The sequence below is a fragment of the Oncorhynchus nerka genome, linkage group LG11, assembly GCF_034236695.1.
Source record: "Oncorhynchus nerka isolate Pitt River linkage group LG11, Oner_Uvic_2.0, whole genome shotgun sequence".
NCBI lineage: Eukaryota > Metazoa > Chordata > Actinopteri > Salmoniformes > Salmonidae > Oncorhynchus > Oncorhynchus nerka.
The window spans coordinates 4,775,601-4,797,067 of NC_088406.1; positions in this window are offsets into that span (position 1 = coordinate 4,775,601).

A 21,467-nucleotide genomic window follows, 5' to 3' on the forward strand; every position below is an offset into this window, starting at 1 on the left:
CAGGACCACCTGGTGTCTCTCTGCTCAGGGTCACCTAGTGTCTCTCAGCTGAGGGTCACCTAGTGTCTCTCTGCTCAGGGTCACCTAGTGTCTCTCTGCTCAGGGTCACCTAGTGTCTCTCTGCTCAGGGTCACCTGGTGTCTCTCTGCTCAGGGTCACCTGGTGTCTCTCTGCTCAGGGTCACCTAGTGTCTCTCTGCTCAGGGTCACCTAGTGTCTCTCTGCTCAGGGTCACCTAGTGTCTCTCTGCTCAGGGTCACCTAGTGTCTCTCTGCTCAGGGTCACCTGGTGTCTCTCTGCTCAGGGTCACCTGGTGTCTCTCTGCTCAGGGTCACCTGGTGTCTCTCTGCTCAGGGTCACCTAGTGTCTCTCTGCTCAGGGTCACCTGGTGTCTCTCTGCTCAGGGTCACCTGGTGTCTCTCTGCTCAGGGTCACCTGGTGTCTCTCTGCTCAGGGTCACCTAGTGTCTCTCTGCTCAGGGTCACCTGGTGTCTCTCTGCTCAGGGTCACCTGGTGTCTCTCTGCTCAGGGTCACCTGGTGTCTCTCTGCTCAGGGTCACCTGGTTTCTCTCTGCTCAGGGTCACCTGGTGTCTCTCTGCTCAGGGTCACCTGGCGTCTCTCTGCTCAGGGTCACCTGGTGTCTCTCTGCTCAGGGTCACCTAGTGTCTCTCTGCTCAGGGTCACCTGGTGTCTCTCTCCTCAGGGTCACCTAGTGTCTCTCTGCTCAGGGTCACCTGGTGTCTCTCTGCTCAGGGTCACCTGGTGTCTCTCTGCTCAGGGTCACCTGGTGTCTCTCTGCTCAGGGTCACCTGGTGTCTCTCTGCTCAGGGTCACCTGGTGTCTCTCTGCTCAGGGTCACCTGGTGTCTCTCTGCTCAGGGTCACCTGGTGTCTCTCTGCTCAGGGTCACCTGGTGTCTCTCTGCTCAGGGTCACCTGGTGTCTCTCTGCTCAGGGTCACCTGGTGTCTCTCTGCTCAGGGTCACCTGGCGTCTCTCTGCTCAGGGTCACCTGGTGTCTCTCTGCTCAGGGTCACCTAGTGTCTCTCTGCTCAGGGTCACCTGGTGTCTCTCTCCTCAGGTTCACCAGGTGTCTCTCTGCTCAGGGTCACCTGGTGTCTCTCTGCATTGTCGGAACTAGAAGCACAAGCATTTCGCTACACTCGCATTAACATCTGCTAACCATGTGTATGTGACAAATACATTTGATTTGATTTGCTAAGGGTCACCTGGTGTCTCTCTGCTCAGGGTCACCTGGTGTCTCTCTGCTCAGGGTCACCTGGTGTCTCTCTGCCCAGGGTCACCTGGTGTCTCTCTGCTCAGGGTCACCTGGTGTCTCTCTGCTCAGGGTCACCTGGTGTCTCTCTCCTCAGGGTCACCTGGTGTCTCTCTCCTCAGGGTCACCTGGTGTCTCTCTGCTCAGGGTCACCTGGTGTCTCTCTGCTCAGGGTCACCTAGTGTCTCTCTGCTCAGGGTCACCTGGTGTCTCTCTCCTCAGGGTCACCTAGTGTCTCTCTGCTCAGGGTCACCTGGTGTCTCTCTGCTCAGGGTCACCTGGTGTCTCTCTGCTCAGGGTCACCTAGTGTCTCTCTGCTCAGGGTCACCTGGTGTCTCTCTGCTCAGGGTCACCTGGTGTCTCTCTCGTCAGGGTCACCTGGTGTCTCTCTCCTCAGGGTCACCTGGTGTCTCTCTGCTCAGGGTCACCTGGTGTCTCTCTGCTCAGGGTCACCTAGTGTCTCTCTGCTCAGGGTCACCTGGTGTCTCTCTCCTCAGGGTCACCTAGTGTCTCTCTGCTCAGGGTCACCTGGTGTCTCTCTGCTCAGGGTCACCTGGTGTCTCTCTGCTCAGGGTCACCTAGTGTCTCTCTGCTCAGGGTCACCTGTTGTCTCTCTGCTCAGGGTCACCTGGCATCTCTCTGCTCAGGGTCACCTGGTGTCTCTCTGCTCAGGGTCACCTGGTGTCTCTCTGCTCAGGGTCACCTGGTGTCTCTCTGCTCAGGGTCACCTGGTGTCTCTCTGCTCAGGGTCACCTGGTGTCTCTCTGCTCAGGGTCACCTGGTGTCTCTCTGCTCAGGGTCACCTGGTGTCTCTCTCCTCAGGGTCACCTGGTGTCTCTCTCCTCAGGGTCACCTGGTGTCTCTCTGCTCAGGTTCACCTGGTGTCTCTCTCGTCAGGGTCACCTGGTGTCTCTCTCCTCAGGGTCACCTGGTGTCTCTCTGCTCAGGGTCACCTGGTGTCTCTCTCCTCAGGGTCACCTAGTGTCTCTCTGCTCAGGGTCACCTGGTGTCTCTCTGCTCAGGGTCACCTGGTGTCTCTCTGCTCAGGGTCACCTAGTGTCTCTCTGCTCAGGGTCACCTGGTGTCTCTCTGCTCAGGGTCACCTGGCGTCTCTCTGCTCAGGGTCACCTGGTGTCTCTCTGCTCAGGGTCACCTGGTGTCTCTCTGCTCAGGGTCACCTGGTGTCTCTCTGCTCAGGGTCACCTGGTGTCTCTCTGCTCAGGGTCACCTGGTGTCTCTCTGCTCTGGCTGAAAACGATTGTCATGTAAAGGTATTCAGGAAATTAAGGATATGGGCAGTGTTGTATGGTCCAACAGTAGCATGACGGTGGAGAGCCACATTGTGGCTCAGTGTTGTATGGTCCAACAGTAGCATGACGGTGGAGAACCACATTGTGGCTCAGTGTTGTATGGTCCAACAGTAGCATAACGGTGGAGAACCACATTGTGGCTCAGTGTTGTATGGTCCAACAGTAGCATGACGGTGGAGAACCACATTGTTGCTCAGTGTTGTATGGTCCAACAGTAGCATGACGGTGGAGAACCACATTGTGGCTCAGTGTTGTATGGTCCAACAGTAGCATGACGGTGGAGAACCACATTGTGGCTCAGTGTTGTATGGTCCAACAGTAGCATGACGGTGGAGAACCACATTGTGGCTCAGTTTTGTATGGTCCAACAGTAGCATGACGGTGGAGAACCACATTGTTGCTCAGTGTTGTATGGTCCAACAGTAGCATGACGGTGGAGAGCCACATTGTGGCTCATAGCTGCTCATATGGTGACATTTCTCCCCCGCGTTGGTCAGGTACCTCAGCGATGGCGCGTTGACCAATGATGTTCCTTCCTCTCCTCCTCGTCTTCGCTAAATTGAATCCAGCCTCATCTAGGTATATGAGTTCCTGGGAGAATGGGACTTGTATTCAACTCCATGATTCTCTGAAATGACAGTTAATACTGTAATTGCTGTTTGGTAAAGTTCACTGTCAACATCAATGAGTCTCTAATGTTTCAAGAGAGCAATACTAATACATTACCTACTTGCACATATTCCATACCGTTTATCCTTCACTCTTTGGGTATTCCTTTCAAACGGGACTCTGTAGGTTTGCTTCATCCGGAGATGGTGTTTGTTAAGGATGGGGGAGAGATGGTGTTTGTTAAGGATGGGAGAGAGATGGTGTTAAGGATGGGGGAGAGATGGTGTTTGTTAAGGATGGGGGAGAGATGGTGTTAAGGATGGGGAGAGATGGTGTTAAGGATGGGGGAGAGATGGTGTTTGTTAAGGATGGGGAGAGATGGTGTTAAGGATGGGGAGAGATGGTGTTAAGGATGTGGGAGAGATGGTGTTTGTTAAGGATGGGGAGAGATGGTGTTAAGGATGGGGGAGAGATGGTGTTAAGGATGGGGGAGAGATGGTGTTTGTTAAGGATGGGGGAGAGATGGTGTTAAGGATGGGGAGAGATGGTGTTAAGGATGGGGGAGAGATGGTGTTTGTTAAGGATGGGGGAGAGATGGTGTTTGTTAAGGATGGGGAGAGATGGTGTTTGTTAAGGATGGGGGAGAGATGGTGTTTGTTAAGGATGGGAGAGAGATGGTGTTTGTTAAGGATGGGGGGAGAGATGGTGTTTGTTAAGGATGGGGAGAGATGGTGTTAAGGATGGGGAGAGATGGTGTTAAGGATGGGGGAGAGATGGTGTTTGTTAAGGATGGGGAGAGATGGTGTTTGTTAAGGATGGGGGAGAGATGGTGTTTGTTAAGGATGGGGGAGAGATGGTGTTAAGGATGGGGAGAGATGGTGTTTGTTAAGGATGGGGGAGAGATGGTGTTAAGGATGTGGGAGAGATGGTGTTTGTTAAGGATGGGGGAGAGATGGTGTTAAGGATGGGGGAGAGATGGTGTTAAGGATGGGGAGAGATGGTGTTAAGGATGGGGAGAGATGGTGTTAAGGATGGGGGGAGAGATGGTGTTTGTTAAGGATGGGGAGAGATGGTGTTTGTTAAGGATGGGGAGAGATGGTGTTTGTTAAGGATGGGGGAGAGATGGTGTTTGTTAAGGATGGGGGAGAGATGGTGTTTGTTAAGGATGGGGGAGAGATGGTGTTAAGGATGGGGGAGAGATGGTGTTAAGGATGGGGGAGAGATGGTGTTAAGGATGGGGGAGAGATGGTGTTTGTTAAGGATGGGGGAGAGATGGTGTTAAGGATGGGGGAGAGATGGTGTTAAGGATGGGAGAGAGATGGTGTTAAGGATGGGGGAGAGATGGTGTTTGTTAAGGATGTGGGAGAGATGGTGTTAAGGATGGGGGAGAGATGGTGTTTGTTAAGGATGGGGAGAGATGGTGTTTGTTAAGGATGGGAGAGAGATGGTGTTTGTTAAGGATGGGGAGAGATGGTGTTTGTTAGGATGGGGAGAGATGGTGTTTGTTAAGGATGGGGAGAGATGGTGTTTGTTAAGGATGGGGGAGAGATGGTGTTTGTTAAGGATGGGGGAGAGATGGTGTTTGTTAAGGATGGGGGAGAGATGGTGTTAAGGATGGGGAGAGATGGTGTTTGTTAAGGATGGGGGAGAGATGGTGTTAAGGATGTGGGAGAGATGGTGTTTGTTAAGGATGGGGATGGTGTTAGAGATGGTGTTAAGGATGGGGAGAGATGGTGTTAAGGATGGGGGAGAGATGGTGTTAAGGATGGGGGAGAGATGGTGTTTGTTAAGGATGGGGGAGAGATGGTGTTTGTTAAGGATGGGGGAGAGATGGTGTTTGTTAAGGATGGGGGAGAGATGGTGTTTGTTAAGGATGGGAGAGAGATGGTGTTTGTTAAGGATGGGGAGAGATGGTGTTTGTTAAGGATGGGGAGAGATGGTGTTAAGGATGGGGGAGAGATGGTGTTAAGGATGGGGAGAGATGGTGTTTGTTAAGGATGGGGAGAGATGGTGTTTGTTAAGGATGGGGAGAGATGGTGTTTGTTAAGGATGGGGAGAGATGGTGTTAAGGATGGGGAGAGATGGTGTTTGTTAAGGATGGGGGAGAGATGGTGTTAAGGATGTGGGAGAGATGGTGTTTGTTAAGGATGGGGGAGAGATGGTGTTAAGGATGGGGGAGAGATGGTGTTAAGGATGGGGGAGAGATGGTGTTAAGGATGGGGGAGAGATGGTGTTAAGGATGGGGGAGAGATGGTGTTTGTTAAGGATGGGGAGAGATGGTGTTAAGGATGGGGGAGAGATGGTGTTAAGGATGGGGGAGAGATGGTGTTTGTTAAGGATGGGGGAGAGATGGTGTTTGTTAAGGATGCAGGAGAGATGGTGTTTGTTAAGGATGGGAGAGAGATGGTGTTAAGGATGGGGGAGAGATGGTGTTTGTTAAGGATGGGGGGGGAGATGGTGTTAAGGATGGGGGAGATGGTGTTAAGGATGGGGAGAGATGGTGTTAGGATGGGGAGAGATGGTGTTAAGGATGGGGGAGAGATGGTGTTAAGGATGGGGAGAGATGGTGTTTGTTAAGGATGGGGAGAGATAGTGTTTGTTAAGGATGGGGAGAGATGGTGTTAAGGATGGGGGAGAGATGGTGTTAAGGATGGGGGAGAGATGGTGTTAAGGATGGGGAGAGATGGTGTTTGTTAAGGATGGGGAGAGATGGTGTTAAGGATGGGGGAGATGGTGTTAAGATGGGGAGAGATGGTGTTTGTTAAGGATGGGGGAGATGGTGTTTGTTAAGGATGGTGGAGAGATGGTGTTTGTTAAGGATGTGGGAGAGATGGTGTTAAGGATGGGGGAGAGATGGTGTTTGTTAAGGATGGGGAGAGATGGTGTTAATGGATGGGGGGAGAGATGGTGTTAAGGATGGGGAGAGATGGTGTTAAGGATGGGGAGAGATGGTGTTAAGGATGGGGAGAGATGGTGTTAAGGATGGGGAGAGATGGTGTTTGTTAAGGATGGGGGAGAGATGGAGTTTGTTAAGGATGGGGAGAGAGATGGGGAGAGATGTTAAGGATGGGGATGAGTTTGTTAGATGGTGATGGGGAGAGATGGTGTTTGTTAAGGATGGGGGGAGAGATGGTGTTTGTTAAGGATGGGGGAGAGATGGTGTTTGTTAAGGATGGGGGAGAGATGGTGTTTGTTAAGGATGGGGGAGAGATGGTGTTAAGGATGGGGGAGAGATGGTGTTAAGGATGGGGGAGAGATGGTGTTTGTTAAGGATGGGGAGAGATGGTGTTTGTTAAGGATGGGGGAGAGATGGTGTTTGTTAAGGATGGGGGAGAGATGGTGTTTGGGATGGGGGAGAGATGGTGTTTGTTAAGGATGGGGGAGAGATGGTGTTTGTTAAGGATGGGGGAGAGATGGTGTTTGTTAAGGATGGGGAGAGATGGTGTTAAGGATGGGGGTGTTAGAGATGGTGTTAAGGATGGGGAGAGATGGTGTTTGTTAATGGGGGAGATGGTGTTTGTTAGGATGATGGTGTTTGTTAAGGATGGGGGAGAGATGGTGTTTGTTAAGGATGGGGAGAGATGGTGTTAAGGATGGGGAGAGATGGTGTTTGGATGGGGGAGAGATGGTGTTTGTTAAGGATGGGGAGAGATGGTGTTAAGGATGGGGAGAGATGGTGTTAAGGATGGGGAGAGATGGTGTTTGTTAAGGATGGGGAGAGATGGTGTTAAGGATGGGGAGAGATGGTGTTAAGGATGGGGGATGGTGTTAAGGATGGGGGAGAGATGGTGTTTGTTAAGGATGGGGAGAGATGGTTTTGTTAAGGATGGGGAGAGATGGTGTTTGTTAAGGATGGGGAGAGATGGTGTTTGTTAAGGATGGGGGAGAGATGGTGTTTGTTAAGGATGGGGAGAGATGGTGTTTGTTAAGGATGGGGGAGAGATGGTGTTTGTTAAGGATGGGGGAGAGATGGTGTTTGTTAAGGATGGGGGAGAGATGGTGTTTGTTAGGATGGGGGAGATGGTGTTTGTTAAGGATGGGGAGAGATGGTGTTTGTTAATGGATGGGGAGAGATGGTGTTTGGATGGGGGAGAGATGGTTTTGTTAAGGATGATGGGATGGGGGATGGAGATGGTGTTTGTTAAGGATGGGGAGAGATGGTGTTTAAGGATGGGGAGAGATGGTGTTTGGTTAAGGAATGGGGGAGAGATGGTGTTTGTTAGGATGGGGGAGAGATGGTGTTTGTTAAGGATGGGGGAGAGATGGTGTTTGTGTTAAGGATGGGGAGAGATGGTGTTAAGGATGGGGGAGAGGGTGTTAAGGATGGGGGAGAGATGGTGTTTGTTAGGATGGGGGAGAGATGGTGGGATGGGGAGAGATGGTGTTAAGGATGGGGGAGATGATGGTGTTAAGGATGATGGTGTTTGTTAAGATGGGTTTGTTAAGGATGGGGAGAGATGGTGTTTGTTAAGGATGGGGAGAGATGGTGTTTGTTAAGGATGGGGATGGTGTTTATTAAGATGGTGTTGTTTGTTAAGGATGGGGAGAGATGGTGTTTGTTAAGGATGGGGAGAGATGGTGTTAAGGATGGGGGAGAGATGGTGTTGTGGGGAGAGATGGTGTTAAGGATGGGGGAGAGATGGTGTTTGGATGGATGGGGAGATGGTGTTGTTAAGGATGGGGGAGAGATGGTGTTTGTTAAGGATGGGGGAGAGATGGTGTTTGTTAAGGATGGGGGAGAGATGGTGTTTGTTAGGATGGGGGAGAGATGGTGTTTGTTAAGGATGGGGGAGAGATGGTGTTTGTTAAGGATGGGGAGAGATGGTGTTTGTTAAGGATGGGGAGAGATGGTGTTTGTTAAGGATGGGGGAGAGATGGTGTTTTAAGGGATGGGGGAGAGATGGTGTTTGTTAAGGATGGGGAGAGATGGTGTTTGGATGGGGGAGAGATGGTGTTTGTTAAGGATGGGGAGAGATGGTGTTTGTTAAGGATGGGGAGAGATGGTGTTAAGGATGGGGAGAGATGGTGTTAAGGATGGGGGGGAGAGATGGTGTTTGTTAAGGATGGGGGAGAGATGGTGTTTTGTTAAGGATGGGGGAGAGATGGTGTTTGTTAAGGATGGGGAGAGATGGTGTTTGTTAAGGATGGGGGAGAGATGGTGTTTGTTAAGGATGGGGAGAGATGTTTGTTAAGGATGGGGAGAGATGGTGTTAAGGATGGGGGATGGTGTTTGTTAGATGGTGAGAGATGGTGTTTATTGATGGGGGGAGAGATGGTGTTAAGGATGGGGGAGAGATGGTGTTTGGGGGAGAGATAAGGATGGGGAGAGATGGTGTTTGTTAAGGATGGGGAGAGATGGTGTTTGTTAAGGATGGGGAGAGATATGGTGTTAAGGATGGGGGAGATGATGGGAGAGATGTTTTGTTAAGGATGGGGGAGAGATGGTGTTTGTTAAGGATGGGGGAGAGATGGTGTTTGTTAAGGATGGGGAGAGATGGTGTTTGTTAAGGATGGGGGAGAGATGGTGTTTAAGGATGGGGAGAGATGGTGTTTGTTAAGGATGGGGGAGAGATGGTGTTTGGAGAGATTGTTTGTTAGGATGGGGGAGATGATGGTGTTTTGTTAAGGATGGGGGAGAGATGGTGTTTTGTTAAGGATGGGGGAGAGATGGTGTTTTGTTAAGGATGGGGGAGAGATGGTGTTTGTTAAGGATGGGGAGAGATGGTGTTAAGGATGGGGGAGAGATGGTGTTAAGGATGGGGGAGAGATGGTGTTTGTTAAGGATGGGGGAGAGATGGTGTTTGTTAAGGATGGGGAGAGATGGTGTTTGTTAAGGATGGGGGAGAGATGGTGTTTATTAGGATGGGGGAGAGATGGTGTTTGTTAAGGATGGGGAGAGATGGTGTTTGTTAAGGATGGGGGAGAGATGGTGTTTGTTAAGGATGGGGAGAGATGGTGTTAATGGGGGAGAGATGGTGTTAAGGATGGGGGAGAGATGGTGTTTGTTGAGGATGGGGGAGAGATGGTGTTAAGGATGGGGGGGAGAGATGGTGTTTGTTAAGGATGGGGGAGAGATGGTGTTAAGGATGGGGAGAGATGGTGTTTGTTAAGGATGGATGGGAGAGATGGTGTTTGTTAAGGATGGGGAGAGATGGTGTTTGTTAAGGATGGGGGGAGAGATGGTGTTTGTTAAGGATGGGGGAGAGATGGTGTTAAGGATGGGGTTAAGGATGAGATGGTGTTTGTTAAGGATGGGGGAGAGATGGTGTTAAGGATGGGAGAGATGGTGTTAAGGATGGGGGAGAGATGGTGTTTGTAAGGATGGGGGAGAGATGGTGTTAAGGATGGGGAGAGATGGTGTTAAGGATGGGGAGAGATGGTGTTTGTTAAGGATGGGGAGAGATGGTGTTTGTTAAGGATGGGGGAGAGATGGTGTTAAGGATGGGGGAGAGATGGTGTTAAGGATGGGGTGAGATGGTGTTAGATGGTGTTTGTTAAGGATGGGGGAGAGATGGTGTTTGTTAAGGATGGGGGAGAGATGGTTTGTTAAGGATGGGGAGAGATGGTGTTAAGGATGGGGAGAGATGGTGTTTGTTAAGGATGGGGGAGAGATGGTGTTTGTTAAGGATGGGATGGGGAGAGATGGTGTTTAAGGATGGGGGAGAGATGGTGTTTGTTAAGGATGGGGGAGAGATGGTGTTAAGGATGGGGAGAGATGGTGTTTGTTAAGGATGGGGAGAGATGGTGTTAAGGATGGGGGAGAGATGGTGTTAAGGATGGGGAGAGATGGTGTTAAGGATGGGGAGAGATGGTGTTTGTTAAGGATGGGGGAGAGATGGTGTTAAGGATGGGGGAGAGATGGTGTTTGTTAAGGATGGGGGAGAGATGGTGTTTGTTAAGGATGGGGGAGAGATGGTGTTAAGGATGGGGAGAGATGGTGTTTGTTAAGGATGGGGGAGAGATGGTGTTTGTTAAGGATGGGGGAGAGATGGTGTTTGTTAAGGATGGGGGAGAGATGGTGTTTGTTAAGGATGGGGAGAGATGGTGTTAAGGATGGGGGAGAGATGGTGTTAAGGATGGGGGAGAGATGGTGTTTGTTAAGGATGGGGTGTTTGTTAGAGATGGTGTTTGTTAAGGATGGGGAGAGATGGTGTTTGTTAAGGATGGGGGAGAGATGGTGTTAAGGATGGGGAGAGATGGTGTTTGTTAAGGATGGGGAGAGATGGTGTTAAGGATGGGGGAGAGATGGTGTTTGTTAAGGATGGGGAGAGATGGTGTTAAGGATGGGGGAGAGATGGTGTTAAGGATGGGGGAGAGATGGTGTTTGTTAAGGATGGGGGAGAGATGGTGTTTGTTAGGATGATGGGGGAGAGATGGTGTTTGTTAAGGATGGGGAGAGATGGTGTTTGTTAAGGATGGGGGAGAGATGGTGTTTGTTAAGGATGGTGTTTATTAAGGATGGGGGAGATGGTGTTAAGGATGGGGGAGAGATGGTGTTAAGGATGGGGAGAGATGGTGTTAAGGATGGGGAGAGATGGTGTTTGTTAAGGATGGGGGAGAGATGGTGTTTATTAGGATGGGGAGAGATGGTGTTAAGGATGGGGGAGAGATGGTGTTTGGATGGGGGAGAGATGGTGTTTGTTAAGGATGGGGAGAGATGGTGTTTGTTAAGGATGGGGAGAGATGGTGTTTGTTAAGGATGGGGAGAGATGGTGTTTGTTAAGGATGGGGGAGAGATGGTGTTTGTTAAGGATGGGGAGAGATGGTGTTTGTTAAGGATGGGGGAGAGATGGTGTTTGTTAAGGATGGGGAGATGGTGTTAGATGGTGTTTTTGTTAAGTTAAGGATGGGGAGAGATGGTGTTAAGGATGGGGGAGAGATGGTGTTTGTTAAGGATGGGGGAGAGATGGTGTTAAGGATGGGGAGAGATGGTGTTTGTTAAGGATGGGGGAGAGATGGTGTTAAGGATGGGGGAGAGATGGTGTTAAGGATGGGGAGAGGTGTTTATTAGATGGGGGAGATGGTGTTTGTTAAGGATGGGGAGATGGTGTTAAGGATGGGGGAGAGATGGTGTTTGTTAAGGATGGGGGAGAGATGGTGTTTGTTAAGGATGGGGAGAGATGGTGTTTGTTAAGGATGGGGGAGAGATGGTGTTTGTTAAGGATGGGGGAGAGATGGTGTTTGTTAAGGATGGGGAGAGATGGTGTTTGTTAAGGATGGGGGATGGGGAGATGGTGTTTGTTAAGGATGGGGAGAGATGGTGTTTGTTAAGGATGGGGAGAGATGGTGTTTGTTAAGGATGGGGGAGAGATGGTGTTAGGATGGGGGAGAGATGGTGTTTGGATGGGGGAGAGATGGTGTTTGGGGGAGAGATGGTGTTTGTTAAGGATGGGAGAGATGGTGGGGGAGAGATGGTGTTATGGGGGAGAGATGGGGGGAGAGATGGTGTTAAGGATGGGGGAGAGATGGTGTTAAGGATGGGGGTTTAGAGATGGTGTTTGTTAAGGATGGGGGAGAGATGGTGTTAAGGATGGGGGAGAGATGGTGTTAAGGATGGGGGAGAGATGGTGTTTGTTAAGGATGGGGAGAGATGGTGTTTGTTAAGGATGGGGAGAGATGGTGTTTGTTAAGGATGGGGAGAGATGGTGTTAAGGATGGGGGAGAGATGGTGTTTGTTAAGGATGGGGGAGAGATGGTGTTAAGGATGGGGGAGAGATGGTGTTAAGGATGGGGAGAGATGGTGTTAAGGATGGGGGAGAGATGGTGTTAAGGATGGGGAGAGATGGTGTTTGTTAAGGATGGGGGAGAGATGGTGTTTGTTAAGGATGGGGGAGAGATGGTGTTTGTTAAGGATGGGGGAGAGATTGTTAAGGATGGGGGAGAGATGGTGTTAAGGATGGGGGGGAGAGATGGTGTTTGTTAAGGATGGGGGAGAGATGGTGTTTAAGGATGGGGAGAGATGGTGTTAAGGATGGGGAGAGATGGTGTTTGTTAAGGATGGGGGAGAGATGGTGTTTGTTAAGGATGGGGGAGAGATGGTGTTTGTTAAGGATGGGGGAGAGATGGTGTTTGTTAAGGATGGGGAGAGATGGTGTTTGTTAAGGATGGGGGAGAGATGGTGTTAAGGATGGGGGAGAGATGGTGTTAAGGATGGGGGAGAGAGATGGTGTTAAGGATGGGGGAGAGATGGTGTTAAGGATGGGGAGAGATGGTGTTTGTTAAGGATGGGGGAGAGATGGTGTTTGTTAAGGATGGGGGAGAGATGGTGTTTGGGGGAGAGATTAAGGATGGGGGAGAGATGATGGGGGGAGAGATGGTGTTAAGGATGGGGGAGAGATGGTGTTTGTTAAGGATGGGGAGAGATGGTGTTTGTTAAGGATGGGGAGAGATGGTGTTTGTTAAGGATGGGGGAGAGATGGTGTTTGTTAAGGATGGGGAGAGAGATGGTGTTTGTTAAGGATGGGGGAGAGATGGTGTTAAGGATGGGGGAGAGATGGTGTTTGTTAAGGATGGGGAGAGATGGTGTTATGGGGGAGAGATGGTGTTAAGGATGGGGGAGAGATGGTGTTTGTTAAGGATGGGGGAGAGATGGTGTTAAGGATGGGGGAGAGATGGTGTTAAGTTATGATGGGGAGAGATGGTGTTAAGGATGGGGGAGATGGTGTTAAGGATGGGGGAGAGATGGTGTTTGTTAGGATGGGGGAGAGATGGTGTTTATTAGGATGGGGAGAGAGATGGTGTTTGTTAAGGATGGGGGAGAGATGGTGTTTGTTAAGGATGGGGAGAGATGGTGTTTGTTAATGGGGAGAGATGATGGGGGGGGAGAGATGGTGTTAAGGATGGGGGTGTTAGAGATGGTGTTAAGGATGGGGAGAGATGGTGTTAAGGATGGGGAGAGATGGTGTTAAGGATGGGGAGAGATGGTGTTAAGGATGGGGAGAGATGGTGTTTGTTAAGGATGGGGAGAGATGGTGTTAAGGATGGGGGAGAGATGGTGTTTTTAAGGATGGGGGAGAGATGGATGTTTGTTAAGGATGGGGGAGAGATGGTGTTTGTTAAGGATGGGGGAGAGATGGTGTTTGTTAAGGATGGGGAGAGATGGTGTTAAGGATGGGGAGAGATGGTGTTAAGGATGGGGGAGAGATGGTGTTAAGGATGGGGGAGAGATGGTGTTTGTTAAGGATGGGGGAGAGATGGTGTTAAGGATGGGGGAGAGATGGTGTTAAGGATGGGGGAGAGATGGTGTTAAGGATGGGGGAGAGATGGTGTTAAGGATGGGGATAGAGATGGTGTTAGGGGGGGGAGATGGTGTTTGTTAAGGATGGGGGAGAGATGGTGTTAAGGATGGGGGAGAGATGGTGTTTGTTAAGGATGGGGGAGAGATGGTGTTAAGGATGGGGAGAGATGGTGTTAAGGATGGGAGAGAGATGGTGTTAAGGATGGGGAGAGATGGTGTTTGTTAAGGATGGGGGAGAGATGGTGTTAAGGATGGGGAGAGATGGTGTTAGAGGATGGGGTTTGTTAAGGAGAGATGGTGTTAAGGATGGGGGAGAGATGGTGTTAAGGATGGGGAGAGATGGTGTTAAGGATGGGGGAGAGATGGTGTTTGTTAAGGATGGGGAGAGATAGTGTTTGTTAAGGATGGGGTTAGAGATGGTGTTTATTAGAGATGGTGTTAGGATGGGGAGAGATGGTGTTAAGGATGGGGGAGAGATGGTGTTTGTTAAGGATGGGGGAGAGATGGTGTTTGTTAAGGATGGGGGAGGATGGTGTTTAGGGGATGGTGTTGGTGTTAAGGATGGGGGAGAGATGGTGTTTGTTAAGGATGGGGAGATGGGAGAGATGGTGTTTAAGGATGGGGAGAGATGGTGTTAAGGATGGGGGAGAGATGGTGATTGTTAAGGATGGGGAGAGATGGTGTTTGTTAAGGATGGGGGAGAGATGGTGTTAAGGATGGGGAGAGATGGTGTTAAGGATGGGGGAGAGATGGTGTTTAAGGATGGGGGATGGGGGATGGGGGAGAGATGGTGTTAGATGGGGGAGAGATGGTGTTTGTTAAGGATGGGGGAGAGATGGTGTTTGTTAAGGATGGGGAGAGATGGTGTTTGTTAAGGATGGGGAGAGATGGTGTTTGTTAAGGATGGGGAGAGATGGTGTTTGTTAAGGATGGGGGAGAGATGGTGTTTGTTAAGGATGGGGGAGAGATGGTGTTAAGGATGGGGGAGAGATGGTGTTTGTTAAGGATGGGGGGAGAGATGGTGTTTGTTAAGGATGGGGAGAGATGGTGTTAAGGATGGGGGAGAGATGGTGTTAAGGATGGGGGAGAGATGGTGTTAAGGATGGGGGAGAGATGGTGTTTGTTAAGGATGGGGAGAGATGGTGTTTGTTAAGGATGGGGAGAGATGGTGTTTGTTAAGGATGGGGGAGAGATGGTGTTAAGGATGGATGGGAGAGATGGTGTTTGTTAAGGATGGGGGAGAGATGGTGTTTGGGGAGAGATGGTGTTTGTTAAGGATGGGGAGAGATGGTGTTAAGGATGGGGAGAGATGGTGTTTGTTAAGGATGGGGGAGAGATGGTGTTTGTTAAGGATGGGGGAGAGATGGTGTTTGTTAAGGATGGGGGATGGGGAGATGGTGTTTGTTAGATGGGGGAGAGATGGTGTTATGGGGAAGGATGGGGGAGAGATGGTGTTTGTTAAGGATGGGGGAGAGATGGTGTTTTGTTAAGGATGGGGGAGATGGTGTTTGTTAAGGATGGGGGAGAGATGGTGTGTTAAGGATGGGGAGAGATGGTGTTTGTTAAGGATGGGGAGAGATGGTGTTTGTTAAGGATGGGGAGAGATGGTGTTAAGGATGGGGGAGAGATGTTAAGGATGGGGGAGAGATGGTGTTTGGGGGAGAGATTAAGGATGGGGAGAGATGGGGATGGGGGAGATGGTGTTAAGGATGGGGGAGATGGTTTGTTAAGGATGGGGGAGAGATGGTGTTAAGGATGGGGAGAGATGGTGTTAAGGATGGGGAGAGATGGTGTTTGGGGAGAGATTAATGGATGGTGTTAAGGATGAGAGATGGTGTTTGTTAAGGATGGGGGATGGGGAGATGGTGTTTGTTAAGGATGGGGAGAGATGGTGTTTGTTAGGATGGGGAGAGATGGTGTTTGTTAAGGATGGGGGAGAGATGGTGTTTGTTAAGGATGGGGAGAGATGGTGTTTGTTAAGGATGGGGAGAGATGGTGTTTGTTAAGGATGGGGAGAGATGGTGTTTGTTAAGGATGGGGAGAGATGGTGTTTGTTAAGGATGGGGAGAGATGGTGTTTGTTAAGGATGGGGGAGAGATGGTGTTAAGGATGGGGGAGAGATGGTGTTTGTTAGGATGGGGGGGAGAGATGGTGTTTGTTAAGGATGGGGGAGAGATGGGGGATGGGGGAGATGGTGTTTGTTAAGGATGGGGGAGAGATGGTGTTAAGGATGGGGAGAGATGGTGTTTGTTAAGGATGGGGATGGGGGAGAGATGGTGTTAAGGATGGGGGAGAGATGGTGTTTGTTAAGGATGGGGGAGAGATGGTGTTTGTTAGGATGGGGAGAGATGGTGTTAAGGATGGGGGAGAGATGGTGTTTGTTAAGGATGGGGGAGAGATGGTGTTAAGGATGGGATGGGTTTGTTAAGGATGAGATGGTGTTTGTTAAGGATGGGGAGAGATGGTGTTAAGGGGGATGGGGATGGGAGAGATGGTGTTTGTTAAGGATGGGGAGAGATGGTGTTAAGGATGGGATGGAGAGATGGTGTTAAGGATGGGGGAGAGATGGTGTTAAGGATGGGGGAGAGATGGTGTTAAGGATGGATGGGGAGAGATGGTGTTTGTTAAGGATGGGGAGAGATGGTGTTAAGGATGGGGAGAGATGGTGTTTGTTAAGGATGGGGGAGAGATGGTGTTTGGGGAGAGATTAAGGATGGGGGAGAGATGGTGTTTGTTAAGGATGGGGGAGAGATGGTGTTAAGGATGGGGGAGAGATGGTGTTTATTAAGGATGGGGAGAGATGGTGTTTGTTAAGGATGGGGGAGAGATGGTGTTAAGGATGGGGAGAGATGGTGTTAAGGATGGGGGAGAGATGGTGTTTGGGGAGAGATGGTAAGGATGGGGGAGAGATGGTGTTAAGGATGGGGGGATGGGGGAGAGATGGTGTTAAGGATGGGGGAGAGATGGTGTTTGTTAAGGATGGGGGAGAGATGGTGTTTGTTAAGGATGGGGAGAGATGGTGTTTTTGTTAAGGATGGGGAGAGATGGTGTTTAAGGGAGATGGGGGAGAGATGGTGTTATGGGAGAGATGGTGGGGAGAGATGGATGGGGGAGAGATGGTGTTAAGGATGGGGAGAGATGGTGTTAAGGATGGGGGAGAGATGGTGGTGTTAAGGATGGGGAGAGATGGTGTTTGTTAAGGATGGGGGAGAGATGATGGTGTTTGTTAGGATGGGGGAGAGATGGTGTTTGTTAAGGATGGGGGAGAGATGGTGTTAAGGATGGGGAGAGATGGTGTTTGTTAAGGATGGGGATGAGAGATGGTTTGTTAAGGATGGGGGAGAGATGGTGTTTGTTAAGGATGGGGGAGAGATGGTGTTAAGGATGGGGAGAGATGGTGTTTGTTAAGGATGGGGGAGAGATGGTGTTTGTTAAGGATGGGGGAGATGGTGTTAAGGATGGGGAGAGATGGTGTTAAGGATGGGGGAGAGATGGTGTTAAGGATGGGGAGAGATGGTGTTTGTTAAGGATGGGGAGAGATGGTGTTTAAGGATGGGGGAGAGATGGTGTTTGTTAAGGATGGGGAGAGATGGTGTTTGTTAAGGATGGGGAGAGATGGTGTTTGTTAAGGATGGGGGAGAGATGGTGTTTGTTAAGGATGGGGGAGAGATGGTGTTTGTTAAGGATGGGGGAGAGATGGTGTTAAGGATGGGGGAGATGGTGTTATGGTGTTAAGGATGGGGGATGGGGGAGAGATGGTGTTAAGGATGGGGGAGAGATGGTGTTTGTTAAGGATGGGGAGAGATGGTGTTTGGGATGGGGAGAGATGGTGTTTGTTATGGGGGATGGGATGGGGGAGAGATGGTGTTTGTTAAGGATGGGGAGAGATGGTGTTTGTTAAGGATGGGGAGAGATGGTGTTTGTTAAGGATGGGGAGAGATGGTGTTAAGGATGGGGGAGAGATGGTGTTTAAGGATGGGGGAGAGATGGTGTTAAGGATGGGGAGAGATGGTGTTTGTTAAGGATGGGGAGAGATGGTGTTTGTTAAGGATGGGGGAGAGATGGATGTTTTGTTAAGGATGGGGGAGAGATGGTGTTAAGGATGGGGGAGAGATGGTGTTAAGGATGGGGGAGAGATGGTGTTTGTTAAGGATGGGGGAGAGATGGTGTTTGTTAAGGATGGGGAGAGATGATGGGGGAGAGATGGTGTTAAGGATGGGGGAGAGATGGTGTTTGTTAAGGATGGGGAGAGAGATGGTGTTTTTGTTAGAGATTAAGGATGGGGGAGATGATGGTGTTTGTTAAGGATGGGGGAGAGATGGTGTTATGGGGAGGATGGGGAGGAGATGGTGTTAAGGATGGGGGAGAGATGGTGTTTGTTAAGGATGGGGAGAGATGGTGTTTGTTAAGGATGGGGAGAGATGGTGTTTGTTAAGGATGGGGGAGAGATGGTGTTTGTTAAGGATGGGGGAGGATGGTGTTAAGGATGGGGAGAGATGGTGTTAAGGATGGGGGAGAGATGGTGTTAAGGATGGGGAGAGATGGTGGTTTGTTAAGGATGGGGGAGAGATGGTGTTTGTTAAGGATGGGGGGGGAGAGATGGTGTTTGTTAAGGATGGGGAGAGATGGTGTTAAGGATGGGGAGAGATGGTGTTAAGGATGGGGGAGAGATGGTGTTTGTTAAGGATGGGGAGAGATGGTGTTTGTTAAGGATGGGGAGAGATGGTGTTTGTTAAGGATGGGGGAGAGATGGTGTTTGTTAAGGATGGGGAGGATGGTGTTAGGATGGGATGGTGTTTGTTAAGGATGGGGGAGAGATGGTGTTTGTTAAGGATGGGGGAGAGATGGTGTTAAGGATGGGGGAGAGATGGTGTTAAGGATGGGGGGATGGGGGAGAGATGGTGTTTGTTAAGGATGGGGGAGAGATGGTGTTTGTTAAGGATGGGGAGAGATGGTGTTTAAGGATGGGGGGAGAGATGGTGTTTAAGGATGGGGGAGAGATGGTGTTAAGGATGGGGGAGAGATGGTGTTTGTTAAGGATGGGGGAGAGATGGTGGTTGTTAAGGATGGGGGAGAGATGGTGTTTGTTAAGGATGGGGGAGAGATGGTGTTAAGGATGGGGGAGAGATGGTGTTTGTTAAGGATGGGGGAGAGATGGTGTTAAGGATGGGGGAGAGATGGTGTTAAGGATGGTTTGTTAGGGGGAGAGATGGTGTTAAGGATGGGGGAGAGATGGTGTTAAGGATGGGGGAGAGATGGTGTTTGTTAAGGATGGGGAGAGATGGTGTTAAGGATGGGGAGAGATGGTGTTTGTTAAGGATGGGGGAGAGATGGTGTTTAAGGATGGGGGAGAGATGGTGTTAAGGATGGGGAGAGATGGTAAGGATGGGGAGAGATGGTGTTTGTTAAGGATGGGGGAGAGATGGTGTTTTGTTAGGATGGGGAGAGATGGTGTTAAGGATGGGGGAGAGATGGTGTTAAGGATGGGGGAGAGATGGTGTTTGTTAAGGATGGGGGAGAGATGGTGTTTAAGGATGGGGGAGAGATGGTGTTAAGGATGGGGAGAGATGGTGTTTGTTAAGGATGGGGAGATGGTGTTAAGGATGGGGAGAGATGGTGTTTGTTAAGGATGGGGGAGAGATGGTGTTTGTGGGGGATGTTAAGGATGGGGAGAGATGGTGTTAAGGATGGGGGGAGAGATGGTGTTTGTTAAGGATGGGGAGAGATATGGTGTTGGTGTTAAGGATGGGGGAGAGATGGTGTTTGTTAAGGATGGGGGAGAGATGGTGTTTGTTAGGATGGGGGAGAGATGGTGTTTGTTAGGATGGGGGAGAGATGGTGTTTGTTAGGATGGGGGAGAGATGGTGTTTGTTAGGATGGGGGAGAGATGGTGTTAAGGATGGGGGATGAGATGGTGTTTGTTAAGGATGGGGGAGAGATGGTGTTTGTTAAGGATGGGGGAGAGATGGTGTTTGGGGGAGGAGAGATGGTGTTTGTTAGGATGGGGAGAGATGGTGTTTGTTAAGGATGGGGGAGAGATGGTGTTTGTTAAGGATGGGGGAGAGATGGTGTTTGTTAAGGATGGGGAGAGATGGTGTTTGTTAAGGATGGGGGAGAGATGGTGTTAAGGATGGGGAGAGATGGTGTTTGTTAAGGATGGGGAGAGATGGTGTTTATTAGGATGGGGGAGAGATGGTGTTTGTTAAGGATGGGGAGAGATGGTGTTAAGGATGGGGGAGAGATGGTGTTTGTTAAGGATGGGGATGGTGTTAAGGATGGGGAGAGATGGTGTTAAGGATGGGGAGAGATGGTGTTAAGGATGGGGAGAGATGGTGTTTGTTAAGGGGGATGGTGTTAGAGAGATGGTGTTAAGGATGGGGAGAGATGGTGTTTGTTAAGGATGGGAGAGAGATGGTGTTTGTTAAGGATGGGGAGAGATGGTGTTTGTTAAGGATGGGGAGAGATGGTGTTAAGGATGGGGGAGAGATGGTGTTAAGGATGGGGGAGAGATGGTGTTAAGGATGGGGAGAGATGGTGTTTGTTAAGGATGGGGGAGAGATGGTAAGTGTTAAGGATGGGGAGAGATGGTGTTTGTTAAGGATGGGGAGAGATGGTGTTTAAGGATAAGGATGGGGGAGAGATGGTGTTAAGGATGGGGGAGAGATGGTGTTAAGGATGGGGGAGAGATGGTGTTTGTTAAGGATGGGGAGAGATGGTGTTAAGGATGGGGGAGAGATGGTGTTTGTTAAGGATGGGGGAGAGATGGTGTTTGTTAAGGATGGGGGAGAGATGGTGTTTGTTAAGGATGGGGGAGAGATGGTGTTAAGGATGGGGAGAGATGGTGTTAAGGATGGGGGAGAGATGGTGTTTGTTGTTTGTTAGGATGGGGAGAGATGGTGTTGTTATGGGAGAGATGTTAAGGATGGGGAGAGATGGTGTTTGTTAAGGATGGGGATGGTGTTTGTTAGATGGTGTTTAAGGATGGGGAGAGATGGTGTTAAGGATGGGAAGGATGGGGGAGAGATGGTGTTTGTTAAGGATGATGGGGGAGATGAGAGATGGTGTTTGTTAAGGATGGGGAGAGATGGTGTTTGTTAAGGATGGGGGAGAGATGGTGTTTGTTAAGGATGGGGGAGAGATGGTGTTAAGGATGGGGAGAGATGGTGTTTGTTAAGGATGGGGAGAGATGGTGTTTGTTAGAAGGATGGGGAGATGGTGTTTGTTAAGGATGGGGGAGAGATGGTGTTAAGGATGGGGGAGAGATGGTGTTAAGGATGGGGGAGAGATGGTGTTTGTTAAGGATGGGGAGAGATGGTGTTAAGGATGGTGTTTATTAGAGGGGAGAGATGGTGTTAAGGATGGGGAGGATGGTGTTAGATGGGGGAGAGATGGTGTTAAGGATGGGGAGAGATGGTGTTAAGGATGGGGGAGAGATGGTGTTTGTTAAGGATGGGGGAGAGATGGTGTTTGTTAAGGATGGGGAGAGATGGTGTTTGTTGTTAAGGATGGGGAGAGATGGTGTTAAGGATGGGGGAGAGATGGTGTTTGTTATGGGGAGGATGGGGGAGAGATGGTGTTAAGATGGGGAGAGATGGTGGGATGGGGGAGATGGTGTTAAGGATGGGGAGAGATGGTGTTAAGGATGGGGAGAGATGGTGTTAAGGATGGGGGAGAAGATGGTGTTTGTTAAGGATGGGGGAGAGATGGTGTTTGTTAAGGATGGGGGAGAGATGGTGTTAAGGATGGGGGAGAGATGGTGTTTATTTAAGGATGGGGGAGAGATGGTGTTAATGATGGGGGAGGGGAGATGGTGTTAAGATGGGGGGATGGGGAAGATGGTGTTAAGGATGGGGGAGAGATGGTGTTTGTTAAGGATGGGGAGAGATGGTGTTTGTTAAGGATGGGGAGATGGTGTTTATGGTGTTTGTTAAGGATGGGGGAGGATGGTGTTAGGATGGGGGAGAGATGGTGTTAAGGATGGGGAGAGATGGTGTTTGTTAAGGATGGGGAGAGATGGTGTTTGTTAAGGATGGGGGAG